The 13,966-nt window shown below is 51.3% G+C and overlaps 1 protein-coding gene across 4 annotated transcripts in view; it reads right to left on the reverse strand.

Moving 5' to 3' along the window:
* Positions 1 to 13,966, reverse strand: part of KDM6B (lysine demethylase 6B) — a 120,476-nt gene that overhangs the window by 40,276 nt on the left and 66,234 nt on the right. Inside the window, exon 1 of one of the 4 annotated variants that reach the window (XM_069767422.1) lies at positions 11,657 to 11,894. The exons of 2 other annotated variants lie outside the window; for them this stretch is intronic. The gene's annotated coding sequence lies outside the window, so the exon portion shown is untranslated. Of the gene's footprint in view, positions 1 to 11,656; positions 11,895 to 13,966 lie in introns of those variants that run through there. One more of the 4 variants, XM_069767423.1, reaches the window with a different exon arrangement.

Genomic DNA, 13,966 nt, shown 5'->3' on the forward strand with positions numbered 1-13,966 from the left:
CTAGCCCCTCCTCTTTGTATCACCCTGCAGGGGAGCAGACATAGCTCCTCTCATCACCCTGCAAGGGGGGCTCATAGCTCCTCCCATCACCCTGCAAGGGGGCTCATAGCTCCTCCCATCACCCTGCAAGGTGGGGGGTGCATAGCTCCTCCCATCCCCCTGCAAGGGGGGTGCATAGCTCCTCCCATCACCCTGCAAGGGGGGAACCCATAGCTCCTCCCATCACCTTGCAAGGGGGGAACGCATAGCTCCTCCCATCACCTGAGGGAGGGGTGGACTCATAGCTCATCCTATCACCCTGCAGGGGGAGGAGAGTCATAGCTCCTCCTCTCTGTATCACCCTACAGGGGGAGGAGACTCCTAGCCCCTCCTCTCTGTATCACCCTACAGGGGGAGGAGACTCATAGCCCCTCCTCTTTGTATCACCCTGCAGGGGAGCAGACATAGCTCCTCCCATCACCCTGCAAGGGGGGCTCATAGCTCCTCCCATCACCCTGCAAGGGGGCTCATAGCTCCTCCCATCACCCTGCAAGGTGGGGGGGTGCATAGCTCCTCCCATCCCCCTGCAAGGGGGGTGCATAGCTCCTCCCATCACCCTGCAAGGGGGGAACCCATAGCTCCTCCCATCACCTTGCAAGGGGGGAACGCATAGCTCCTCCCATCACCTGAGGGAGGGGTGGACTCATAGCTCATCCTATCACCCTGCAGGGGGAGGAGAGTCATAGCTCCTCCTCTCTGTATCACCCTACAGGGGGAGGAGACTCCTAGCCCCTCCTCTCTGTATCACCCTACAGGGGGAGGAGACTCCTAGCCCCTCCTCTCTGTATCACCCTACAGGGGGAGGAGACTCCTAGCCCCTCCTCTCTGTATCACCCTGCAGGGGAGGAGACTCCTAGCCCCTCCTCTCTGTATGACCCTACAGGGGGAGGAGACTCCTAGCCCCTCCTCTCTGTATCACCCTGCAGGGGGAGGAGACTCCTAGCCCCTCCTCTCTGTATCACCCAGCAGGGAGTAGACTCCTAGCCCCTCCTCTCTGTATCACCCTGCAGGGGGAGGAGACTCCTAGCCCCTCCTCTCTGTATCACCCTGCAGGGGGAGGAGACTCCTAGCCCCTCCTCTCTGTATCACCCAGCAGGGAGTAGACTCCTAGCCCCTCCTCTCTGTATCACCCTACAGGGGGAGGAGACTCCTAGCCCCTCCTCTCTGTATCACCCTACAGGGGGAGGAGACTCCTAGCCCCTCCTCTCTGTATCACCCTGCAGGGGAGGAGACTCCTAGCCCCTCCTCTCTGTATGACCCTACAGGGGGAGGAGACTCCTAGCCCCTCCTCTCTGTATCACCCTGCAGGGGGAGGAGACTCCTAGCCCCTCCTCTCTGTATCACCCAGCAGGGAGTAGACTCCTAGCCCCTCCTCTCTGTATCACCCTGCAGGGGGAGGAGACTCCTAGCCCCTCCTCTCTGTATCACCCTGCAGGGGGAGGAGACTCCTAGCCCCTCCTCTCTGTATCACTCTGCAGGGGGGAGGAGACTCCTAGCCCCTCCTCTCTGTATCACCCAGCAGGGAGTAGACTCCTAGCCCCTCCTCTCTGTATCACCCTGCAGGGGGAGGAGACTCCTAGCCCCTCCTCTCTGTATCACCCTGCAGGGGGAGGAGACTCCTAGCCCCTCCTCTCTGTATCACCCTGCAGGGGGGAGGAGACTCCTAGCCCCTCCTCTCTGTATCACCCAGCAGGGAGGAGACTCCTAGCCCCTCCTCTCTGTATCACCCTGCAGGGGGAGGAGACTCCTAGCCCCTCCTCTCTGTATCACCCTGCAGGGGGAGGAGACTCCTAGCCCCTCCTCTCTGTATCACCCTGCAGGGGGAGGAGACTCCTAGCCCCTCCTCTCTGTATCACCCTGCAGGGGGAGGAGACTCCTAGCCCCTCCTCTCTGTATCACCCTGCAGGGGGAGGAGACTCCTAGCCCCTCCTCTCTGTATCACCCTGCAGGGGGGAGGAGACTCCTAGCCCCTCCTCTCTGTATCACCCTGCAGGGGGGAGGAGACTCCTAGCCCCTCCTCTCTGTATCACCCTGCAGGGGGAGGAGACTCCTAGCCCCTCCTCTCTGTATCACCCTGCAGGGGGGAGGAGACTCCTAGCCCCTCCTCTCTGTATCACCCTGCAGGGGGGAGGAGACTCCTAGCCCCTCCTCTCTGTATCACCCAGCAGGGAGGAGACTCCTAGCCCCTCCTCTCTATCACCCTGCTGGCGGCGAGACCCCATCACAGCTCCCGGTATTACTCCGCCGTTCTCCTGCGCCAGACACTACACCAGCGAGTTAAATCTTCACAAGATACAATGGTGACAGCCGCGTGCCATTTAAAGGGCCAGCGGCTGGATGGTGGCCAGCATGTATGAATGATTTATGAACAGCTGATAGGAGAGGAGGAGGGGAGAGGAGGAGGAGGAGCGGAGGGGAGGAGGCGAGGACTCCGTGTCAGCTCGGGTAAGGGCGAGGAGACAAAGAAAGCCGCTCAGGGAGTGAGGAGAAAGAGTCGCTGCGGTCTGTAGGCAGAAGCTGCAGATGTTCCCATTACACACTGCTCCTCCACACCGACAATCCCCCATCTGCCGCCCGGCCTCACCCCGGCCATGGATTATCCCCATCATCCACCAGCTCCGACACCCCCTCTGTGCCGCCTCATTCACCGCCAGGCTGCAACTAATGGTGATGACATCACTGATGGATCATGCATTACTGAGGAGCACGGCGGATAGATCTATTACACCTGTGCACCAGCACTACCACCCCTATATACACTACTGTATATATTATACAGGCATCAGCCCCCTATATACACTAATGTATAGATTATACAGGCATTAGCCTCCTATATACACTACTGTATATATATTATACAGGCATCAGCCCCCTATATACACTACTGTATAGATTATACAGGCATTAGCCTCCTATATACACTACTGTATATATATTATACAGGCATCAGCCCCCTATATACACTACTGTATAGATTATACAGGCATTAGCCTCCTATATACACTAATGTATAGATTATACAGGCATCAGCCCCCTATATACACTAATGTATAGATTATACAGGCATCAGCCCCCTATATACACTACACCCTCCCCGTATACAGGCATTAGGCTCCTATATACACTACACCCTCCCCGTATACAGGCATTAGGCTCCTATATACACACACTACATCCTCCCCGTATACAGGAATTAGGCTCCTATATACACTAATGTATAGATTATACAGGCATTAGCCTCCTATATACACTACTGTATAGATTATACAGGCATTAGCCTCCTATATACACTAATGTATAGATTATACAGGCATCAGCCCCCTATATACACTAATGTATAGATTATACAGGCATTAGCCTCCTATATACACTACATCCCCCCGTATACAGGCATTAGGCTCCTATACACTACATCCCCCCGTATACAGGCATTAGGCTCCTATATACACTACACCCTCCCCGTATACAGGCATTAGGCTCCTATATACACTACATCCTCCCCGTATACAGGCATTAGGCTCCTATATACACACACTACATCCTCCCCGTATACAGGCATTAGGCTCCTATATACACTACACCCTCCCCGTATACAGGCATTAGGCTCCTATATACACACACTACATCCTCCCCGTATACAGGAATTAGGCTCCTATATACACTAATGTATAGATTATACAGGCATTAGGCTCCCATATACACTAATGTATAGATTATACAGGCATTAGCCTCCTATATACACTAATGTATAGATTATACAGGCATTAGGCACCTATATACACTACATCCTCCCCGTATACAGGAATTAGGCTCCTATATACACTAATGTATAGATTATACAGGCATTAGCCTCCTATATACACTAATGTATAGATTATACAGACATTAGCCTCCTATATACACTAATGTATAGATTATACAGGCATTAGGCTCCCATATACACTAATGTATAGATTATACAGGCATTAGCCTCCTATAAACACTAATGTATAGATTATACAGGCATTAGGCTCCTATATACACTAATGTATAGATTATACAGGCATTAGCCTCCTATATACACTAATGTATAGATTATACAGACATTAGCCTCCTATATACACTAATGTATAGATTATACAGGCATTAGGCTCCCATATACACTAATGTATAGATTATACAGGCATTAGCCTCCTATATACACTAATGTATAGATTATACAGGCATTAGGCTCCTATATACACTAATGTATAGATTATACAGGTATTAGCCTCCTGTATACACTACACCCTCCCCGTATACAGGCATTAGGCTCCTATATACACTACATCCTCCCCGTATACAGGCATTAGGCTCCTATATACACTACACCCTCCCCGTATACTGGCATTAGGCTCCTATATACACTAATGTATAGATTATACAGGCATTAGGCTCCTATACACTACATCCTCCCCGTATACAGGCATTAGGCTCCTATATACACACACTACACCCTCCCCGTATACAGCCATTAGGCTTCTATATACAACACCCTCCCCGTATACAGCCATTAGGCTCCTATATACACTACACCATCCTCGTTTACAGGCATTAGGCTCCTATATACACTACACCCTCCCCATATACAGGCATTAGGCTCCTATATACACACACTACACCCTCCCCGTATACAGCCATTAGGCTCCTATATACACTACACCCTCCCCGTATACAGCCATTAGGCTCCTATATACACTACACCCTCCTCGTATACAGGCATTAGGCTCCTATATACACTACACCCTCCCCGTATACAGGCATTAGGCTCCTATATACACTACACCCTCCCCGTATACAGGCATTAGGCTCCTATATACACTACACCCTCCCCGTATACAGGCATTAGGCTCCTATATACACTACACCCTCCCCGTATACAGGCATTAGGCTCCTATATACACTACACCCTCCCCGTATACAGGCATTAGGCTCCTATATACACTACACCCTCCCCGTATACAGGCATTAGGCTCCTATATACACTAATGTATAGATTATACAGGCATTAGGCTCCTATACACTACATCCTCCCCGTATACAGGCATTAGGCTCCTATATACACACACTACACCCTCCCCGTATACAGCCATTAGGCTTCTATATACACTACACCCTCCCCGTATACAGCCATTAGGCTCCTATATACACTACACCATCCTCGTATACAGGCATTAGGCTCCTATATACACTACACCCTCCCCATATACAGGCATTAGGCTCCTATATACACACACTACACCCTCCCCGTATACAGCCATTAGGCTCCTATATACACTACACCCTCCCCGTATACAGCCATTAGGCTCCTATATACACTACACCCTCCTCGTATACAGGCATTAGGCTCCTATATACACTACACCCTCCCCGTATACAGGCATTAGGCTCCTATATACACTACACCCTCCCCGTATACAGGCATTAGGCTCCTATATACACTACACCCTCCCCGTATACAGGCATTAGGCTCCTATATACACTACACCCTCCCCGTATACAGGCATTAGGCTCCTATATACACTACACCCTCCCCGTATACAGGCATTAGGCTCCTATATACACTAATGTATAGATTATACAGGCATTAGGCTCCTATACACTACATCCTCCCCGTATACAGGCATTAGGCTCCTATATACACACACTACACCCTCCCCGTATACAGCCATTAGGCTTCTATATACACTACACCCTCCCCGTATACAGCCATTAGGCTCCTATATACACTACACCATCCTCGTATACAGGCATTAGGCTCCTATATACACTACACCCTCCCCATATACAGGCATTAGGCTCCTATATACACACACACTACACCCTCCCCGTATACAGCCATTAGGCTCCTATATACACTACACCCTCCCCGTATACAGCCATTAGGCTCCTATATACACTACACCCTCCCCGTATACAGGCATTAGGCTCCTATATACACTACACCCTCCTCGTATACAGCCATTAGGCTCCTATATACACTACACCCTCCTCGTATACAGGCATTAGGCTCCTATATACACTACACCCTCCCCGTATACAGGCATTAGGCTCCTATATACACTACACCCTCCCCGTATACAGGCATTAGGCTCCTATATACACTACACCCTCCCCGTATACAGGCATTAGGCTCCTATATACACTACACCCTCCCCGTATACAGGCATTAGGCTCCTATATACACTACACCCTCCCCGTATACAGGCATTAGGCTCCTATATACACTACACCCTCCCCGTATACAGGCATTAGGCTCCTATATACACTACACCCTCCCCGTATACAGGCATTAGGCTCCTATATACACTACACCCTCCCCGTATACAGGCATTAGGCTCCTATATACACACACACTACATCCCCCTGTATACAGGTATTAAACTCCTATATACACTACATTACCCCCGTACAAAGGCATTAGGCTCCTATATACACACACATTACCCCCATATACAGGCATTAGGCTCCAGATATACTATATTACCCCTGTATACAATTGTTAATAAGCAGAAGAAAAGAAAACTGGATTTGGAAGTTAAAAAAAAAAAAAAAACACAGACAGGAAAAGAAGCACGTGAAGCTCCACAGGAAGAAGGGCCAAAAGGAAGCCAAGAGAGGAAGAGTGTGGGAACTGGGAAAGAACAGAAAGTATATGGAAGGAAGCTAGGTGTGCAGAAAACCAGCAGGGAAAAGTAGAAAGAGTAAGGGATGAAAGACAGGAAGGAAACACAAAGCTAGATAATATTTATAGCCAGAAAGGGCAGGAAACAAGACAAGCAATGGAGGCAGCAAGAAAAGATCCATAAACTCAATAGGGAAATAGCTTAAAATTAACAGAATAAAGTGTGAAGAGAAGGCCAAGAGACAAGAAATACAAGAGCAGAGGAAACCAGAAGGACAGGAGGGGGAAAAGAAAAAGTTAAGAAATGCAGAACAGACAAGAAGAACAATAGAATGAAAATGGAGCACAGGAGGAGGATGAAAAGTAACAGAATGAGAAATGGGACAAACAGAAAAGAGTGCGGAATAGGCCCTAAAGGAGAAGGGGAAGTCAGGAGAAGGCCAGAAGGGCGAAAAAATGCAACAAGAACACAAGAGCCACAGAACGAGAAGAGCAAAAGAAAGATGAAAGAAGAGGCCAGAAGAGTGGAGGCAACAAGAGCTACAGAGCTAGGAAAATATCCAATGGAGGCCACTAAAGAGTGTAGAAAAAGTCAGATGAGGGAAGAATGAAGAGCGACAGAACGAAAAGGACAGTAAACAGCAACAGTATGACGAAAACAGGAGGCTAGACAGGCAACAAAATTAGGTGACTGAGTGTGGAGTAGCCAGAAGAGTGACAATGAAGATGGTAAGAAGACCAGAAGGGCAACAGAACCAACAAAGGCAAAGGAAGCGGGAAGAGCTAAAGAATAAGAGGAAAAGTGGCATAAGAAAGAACAAAATGGAGAACCCAAAGAAGAGAGAATATAGATCAAGATGCCAAAAAGGGCAACAGAATGAAGCTCACAGGAGGCCGGAAAACAAGGAGCACAGGAAGCTGGAAAACCCAACGAGAAGGACGGAGGGCTCCATTAGCCGAATACAGGCCAGATGTGCTCTAGAGGAGTGTCGCATGAATCCATATATCTGGGAGTCTGGAGACGTATTTCCTTTATCTCTGGCCAATATAAGAGACACTGAGAAGCCTGGAAAGTAAGGGGCACAACAAGGTGAAGGTCAGGAGGAAAAGGGGAATGCAGGAAGTGGGACTTAGGAATGAGAGGATGAACAACAAGAATTCTGCCTAAAATATGGAAAATGGTCAAGTAACCGGCAAATGTGGAGCTAACCCCAATTTCCAGAAGGGTATGTAGGTAGAAGTCCGAAATTCGTGACCTCTACAACTGGTGAGAAATGTGGCGAGCGAGCTGGGAAGATTCCGCTCAGTTATCGGCCCAAATGCCACAGTTTTACGCCAATTGTCCAGGTTTCAGAGCACAATGGAGCTTCCATATCCCACGGCGCAGCGGACACAGTTGGCAAAGTATGAGCCGCCGACCCGGCAGACGGTTTTCTCCATGTCTCATCATAACCCACTAAAGACTGATTTTCAATAACTTTATTTGGATGGAGACCAGTAACGCACGCCGATTAGGTGACCCTGTAACCGGAAATAGTCATCCCAAACAACAGCTCCACCAATGGCTGCTGGAGTTTTACTAATTATTGCATTGTATTTTTTGCCCTGCCTCCTACTAAAATTTTTTAACCCTTTCGATTCTAAAGTTACGGACGAGAAACGGGTCATCGACCCTGTAAAAAGGCTCCGAACCTGAGGAAAGAAATAAAGTGACCCGGAATTACAGGTTTCTCCAAGAGACAATTGGACGTTAGTAGGAAAAATACCTCAATCTGATTAACGCTTTAATCCTTTAATACCGCAGTGCTCCTTCCACTTTACATACAAACTGCCACCCATCCCCAGAAATAACCCGCACCCATACAGCTCACCCCGCACATTAACCCCTCACAAGACCCCGCAACGCGCCAGAATCCCCTCACCCCGAATGTTAACCCTTTATCATACTCCGTGCACCTGTCACACTTCAGAAATACTCTGTACTACCCGCACTATGTATGTTACCCCTTCATGGTGCCCGCAAATCCCATCACCCTGCATTAACCCTACACCAAACACTCCATGCACCAGTCAGCCCGAAACCGCAAATCAACCCCTTCCGTAAAAGTCTATTAACCCTATGTGCGATGTTACCTGCCAAGCAGATCGTTAACCCTTTAGGACACAGTAATCGTCGTGTGCAAGGACCAATTTACCAGACTGTAGTAGTAACACTGCATAGTGTCACAGCCATTGACTACCCTTCTCACTGCATATTAACCCTTTATAGTACAACAGCGCTCCCACACCTGTGAAGAGGCATATTAACCCTTCACAGTAGCACACTCCCCACACGTCACAAGGCTTATTAACATTGCCCATCACACCTGTCCCACTGGATATTGGTGCTCGAACCCCACTGGCAAGCATTAGTCCAGTGCCAAGGACTATTAACCCTTAATAGACCTAGCACAGAGCCAGAACTGGGATATACACTGCAACAGCTCTAACTGACTCCTATTCTCTCTCTGTATATATCATACACACAGTAAACGTGCCATACAAATACACGCTCGCCCCCGACCAAAGACAATATTGGTAGACGTTGGCACCCGGCTCTTTAAAGAGTCACCAGAAGCAACGGCACAGTGCAAAAGTCACTGGACCTGTCAGACGGCATATTAACCCTTATACAGAGGCGTGCCATCCACAGGTGAGTGATCCACAGGGCAGTGACACTAATAAAAGCCTCCTCTTATCAGTGACTCCTGGTACTGCAATCACTGCACTCCCCAGGTTATACCTCAGCTGGAAGCACACAGGGGCTGCCCATATGGCAATGGCTGCACATCGCCACACACCGTGCCCCTGTGTATTGCAATCACTACTCCCCCCAATCTTCATACACCCTGTACCCCACCACTCACTGACTGCAGACCCTCGGACACGGTGGGCACAGCAGGTCAGCCTGTCCACTTTAGTTGGGTGCATTGGTCAGTGTGATTTCTTGTTAAGTCACCTTGCCCCTTACACCTATCCAGTCCTTGACAATGCAACTAGTGGTTATACTCTCCCCCCCCCCCTACACTGCACCAAGGCACTGCAATATCAGTCACCGTACAGGGCATCTAAAGCCCTGCACGCTCCTGATCCTCTACAATGTCCCCTCCCCACACTGCATGCATGTCATCCTATCCCTGCAGATTGCACCAAACCAATGGAGATCACCCTGCCCCAGGTCACTGCATGCGATGATACATGCAACCCCGTACTCATGTAATAGGCACTACACCCAGGCACTGCATGTCATTACACTGCACCCAGGCACTGCATGTCATTACACTGCACCCAGGCACTGCATGCTGCAAGAGAGGATACATGCAACCCCGTACTCATGTAATAGGCACTGCATGTCATTACACTGCTCCTAGGCACTGCATGTCACCTACACTGTACGTCATTACACTGCTCCCAGGCACTGCATGTCATTACACTGCATGTCATTACACTGCACCCAGGCACTGCACGTCATTACACTGCACCCAGGCACTGCACGTCATTACACTGCACCCAGGCACTGCACGTCATTACACTGCACCCAGGCACTGCACGTCATTACACTGCACCCAGGCACTGCACGTCATTACACTGCACCCAGTCACTGCATGTCATTACACTGCACCCAGGCACTGCATGTCATTACACTGCACCCAGTCACTGCACGTCATTACACTGCACCCAGGCACTGCACGTCATTACACTGCACCCAGGCACTGCACGTCATTACACTGCACCCAGGCACTGCACGTCATTACACTGCACCCAGGCACTGCACGTCATTACACTGCACCCAGGCACTGCATGTCATTACACTGCACCCAGGCACTGCATGTCATTACACTGCACCCAGTCACTGCACGTCATTACACTGCACCCAGGCACTGCACGTCATTACACTGCACCCAGGCACTGCACGTCATTACACTGCACCCAGGCACTGCACGTCATTACACTGCACCCAGGCACTGCACGTCATTACACTGCACCCAGGCACTGCACGTCATTACACTGCACCCAGTCACTGCATGTCATTACACTGCACCCAGGCACTGCACGTCATTACACTGCACCCAGGCACTGCACGTCATTACACTGCACCCAGGCACTGCACGTCATTACACTGCACCCAGGCACTGCATGTCATTACACTGCACCCAGTCACTGCACGTCATTACACTGCACCCAGGCACTGCACGTCATTACACTGCACCCAGGCACTGCACGTCATTACACTGCACCCAGGCACTGCACGTCATTACACTGCACCCAGTCACTGCATGTCATTACACTGCACCCAGTCACTGCATGTCATTACACTGCACCCAGTCACTGCATGTCATTACACTGCACCCAGTCACTGCATGTCAACTACACTGCACCCAGGCACTGCATGTCATTACACTGCACCCAGTCACTGCATGTCATCTACACTGCACCCAGTCACTGCATGTCATTACACTGCACCCAGTCACTGCATGTCAACTACACTGCACCCAGGCACTGCATGCCCTCCTGCCCCTGGACACTGCATGCCCTCCTGCAGTACAAGCACTGCATGTCCTTCTGCCCCCCCGTGGTGCTCTGCTGTCCTGCTGCTCGCACTGCCCGTGTGCAGCCCATCAGTATGTGTACCCCGCACGCCGGGCGCTGTGATCACTACTACAAGACATTAACCCTTTCAGTCCTCCAGAGTTCCAGGCATCCAGCATTAAAAACAGCTTAACCCCCCGCACAACGGAATCCAGCCCGGCTCCCCACCATATCGCCACATTAACCCTGTGTGTGGAGCAGACCCGGCGGCTGATCGGCGGCGGCGCTCTGCACACTGCTGGTCCCTTTAAACCCCGGCATTTAAATCCCCGCTGTGTGTGAAGTTGCAGCCGGCGCCGGTCTCTGCGCCCCGCACATGCCCACAGCTGGGGCTCAGCCTCTTACCTTCATGTGTCCTTTTCTAGCGATCACCCCTCATCTCTCCTTCCGTCCAGACACGGCACAGTAATCCCCCAAAGTCCGGCGGAGAGTGACGTCCCCTCCCGGAGCGGCTGCGGTCACTGGTACCGTGCAGTGGAGCGGAGAGCCTGTGCCGTACAGCGGGGTATAGTGCCCGTGCCCGGCTGTCTATCTGCCCCTCTCTCTCTTCTTTCACTCTGTCTCTTTCTCTCTCTTTTTTTCCAGTCTGTATTCAAACAAAGAAAGCTCCCCTCCCCCAGCCTGTGTCTCCACTCCTCCTCCCCTCCGGAACACCAGCCTCGCTCTCACCGCCCCATCCCTCCTCTCCTATCACAGCCCCCTCCAGCCTGTCCTCCCTGACATCCTGTGCCTGGACTTCCTGCCCGGCTCCAGGGACACCAGCCCCGCCCTCAGCCGGGTCACAAGAGGGAGCTGCGAGGCTGCACAGGGTGACTGAAGGAGCCACAATGAGTCTCCTCCCCCTGCAGGGTGATACAGACTGAAGGAGCCACAATGAGTCTCCTCCCCCTGCAGGGTGACACAGACTGAAGGAGCCACAATGAGTCTCCTCCCCCTGCAGGGTGATACAGACTGAAGGAGCCACAATGAGTCTCCTCCCCCTGCAGGGTGATACAGACTGAAGGAGCCACAATGAGTCTCCTCCCCCTGCAGGGTGACACAGACTGAAGGAGCCACGAGTCTCCTCCCCCTGCAGGGGGATACAGACTGAAGGAACCACGAGTCTCCTCCCCCTGCAGGGCGATAGACTGAGGGAACCACGAGTCTCCTCCCCCTGCAGGGTGATACAGACTGAGGGAACCACAACAAGTCTCCTCCCCCTGCAGGGTGATACAGACTGAAGGAGCCACGAGTCTCCTCCCCCTGCAGGGCGATACAGACTGAAGGAACCACGAGTCTCCTCCCCCTGCAGGGCGATACAGACTGAGGGAACCACAACAAGTCTCCTCCCCCTGCAGGGCGATACAGACTGAAGGAACCACGAGTCTCCTCCCCCTGCAGGGTGATACAGGTAGCAGCCCTATCCTCTTGCAGGGTGACACAGTGACCCAGTCCTGTGAAGCTGTTCTGTAGCCATGTGACAACCTGTCTGATGTGTAACACACCCGTGTTTGGAGGGTGTAACCCGTGGGAGGCCACACCTTCAGGATCAACACAGACATGATTGCAGAGCAGGCAGGGACAATGGAAGGGCAGCAGGCAGGGGGCGCCAGCAGGTAGGGGGGGCACCAACAGGCAGGGGGGGCAGCAGCAGGTAGGGGGCGGCAGCAGCAGGGGGGCAGTAGGCAGGTAGGGGGGTGGCAGCAGCAGGCAGGGGGGCGCCCTCTGTCAGGCGGTAGATCACCCAGGGTACATCCAGGCATATACTGGGGCCGCGCACAGCCCTGTAAGGTTCTGGCTCCCGGCCCAGTCCCCTCTCTCCTGCTTATTACATAACATCTGGAATGTGTCCTCACCTCACCCCTCATACCGCACCTCCCTCCCTCCCCAGCCCTGACCTCCCCTCCTGAGCAGCCAGAGGTGTGAGGGAAGGGGGAGTCTGAGGTGTGCAGATGTGAGGACGGAGGGGGCCATACAACCGCTCTGCGCGTATAGTAAATGTTGTTCTACAAGGAATAAGCGGAGATTTGCTGGAATTATCAGGACAGCTGGCGCTCTCATACTAAGCGTATACACTCCGTACACACGGATATACAAAGGCACGACCACCAGGAGCCAGAGAATGGAGGACACGTTCACCCACGCTCAGAGTTGGAGCCGTTCTCCATGGTGGAATTTTGCGTCAGTTGCTAGGTGGTAGTGTTGCAAATTCTTGGTCGTATCGGCGGCAGATATGGACTTACACTTTGGCGTAGAGGGCCACGATGTGACTTTGTAAGAAAGTCCAACCCTGGAGCTTCAGTCCAAATCCTCAAAGCGATTGAGGCCAAAGTAAGACACTTCGGGCTCTGCTTGCACTTGTGCTTCATCGCAACATTTCCGGCCTGTTGGATTTTGGAGTTGCACACAACTTTGCCCTCAGATCGCAATTGAAGTCGTTTGAGACTCCAACTGGCCAGCAACTTTTTATTTTACATTTATTGCACAAGTTGTCTGAGGACTAATATTGTCACCCGTACCCGGTCACTGTGCCTCTCTAGCCTTAGTGTTATAATGCAGCATTGATGGGTGTCCCTTTAGATTTGCCCGAATTACTGATTCTTGGCCTATCCAGCTGTGGGATGAAAATAATCTGTAATGGAAACTGCAGAGATCAAAGCAAGGAGGGACTGTAAA

Source organism: Ranitomeya imitator, chromosome 4, assembly GCF_032444005.1.
Source record: "Ranitomeya imitator isolate aRanImi1 chromosome 4, aRanImi1.pri, whole genome shotgun sequence".
Classification (NCBI taxonomy): Eukaryota; Metazoa; Chordata; class Amphibia; order Anura; family Dendrobatidae; genus Ranitomeya; species Ranitomeya imitator.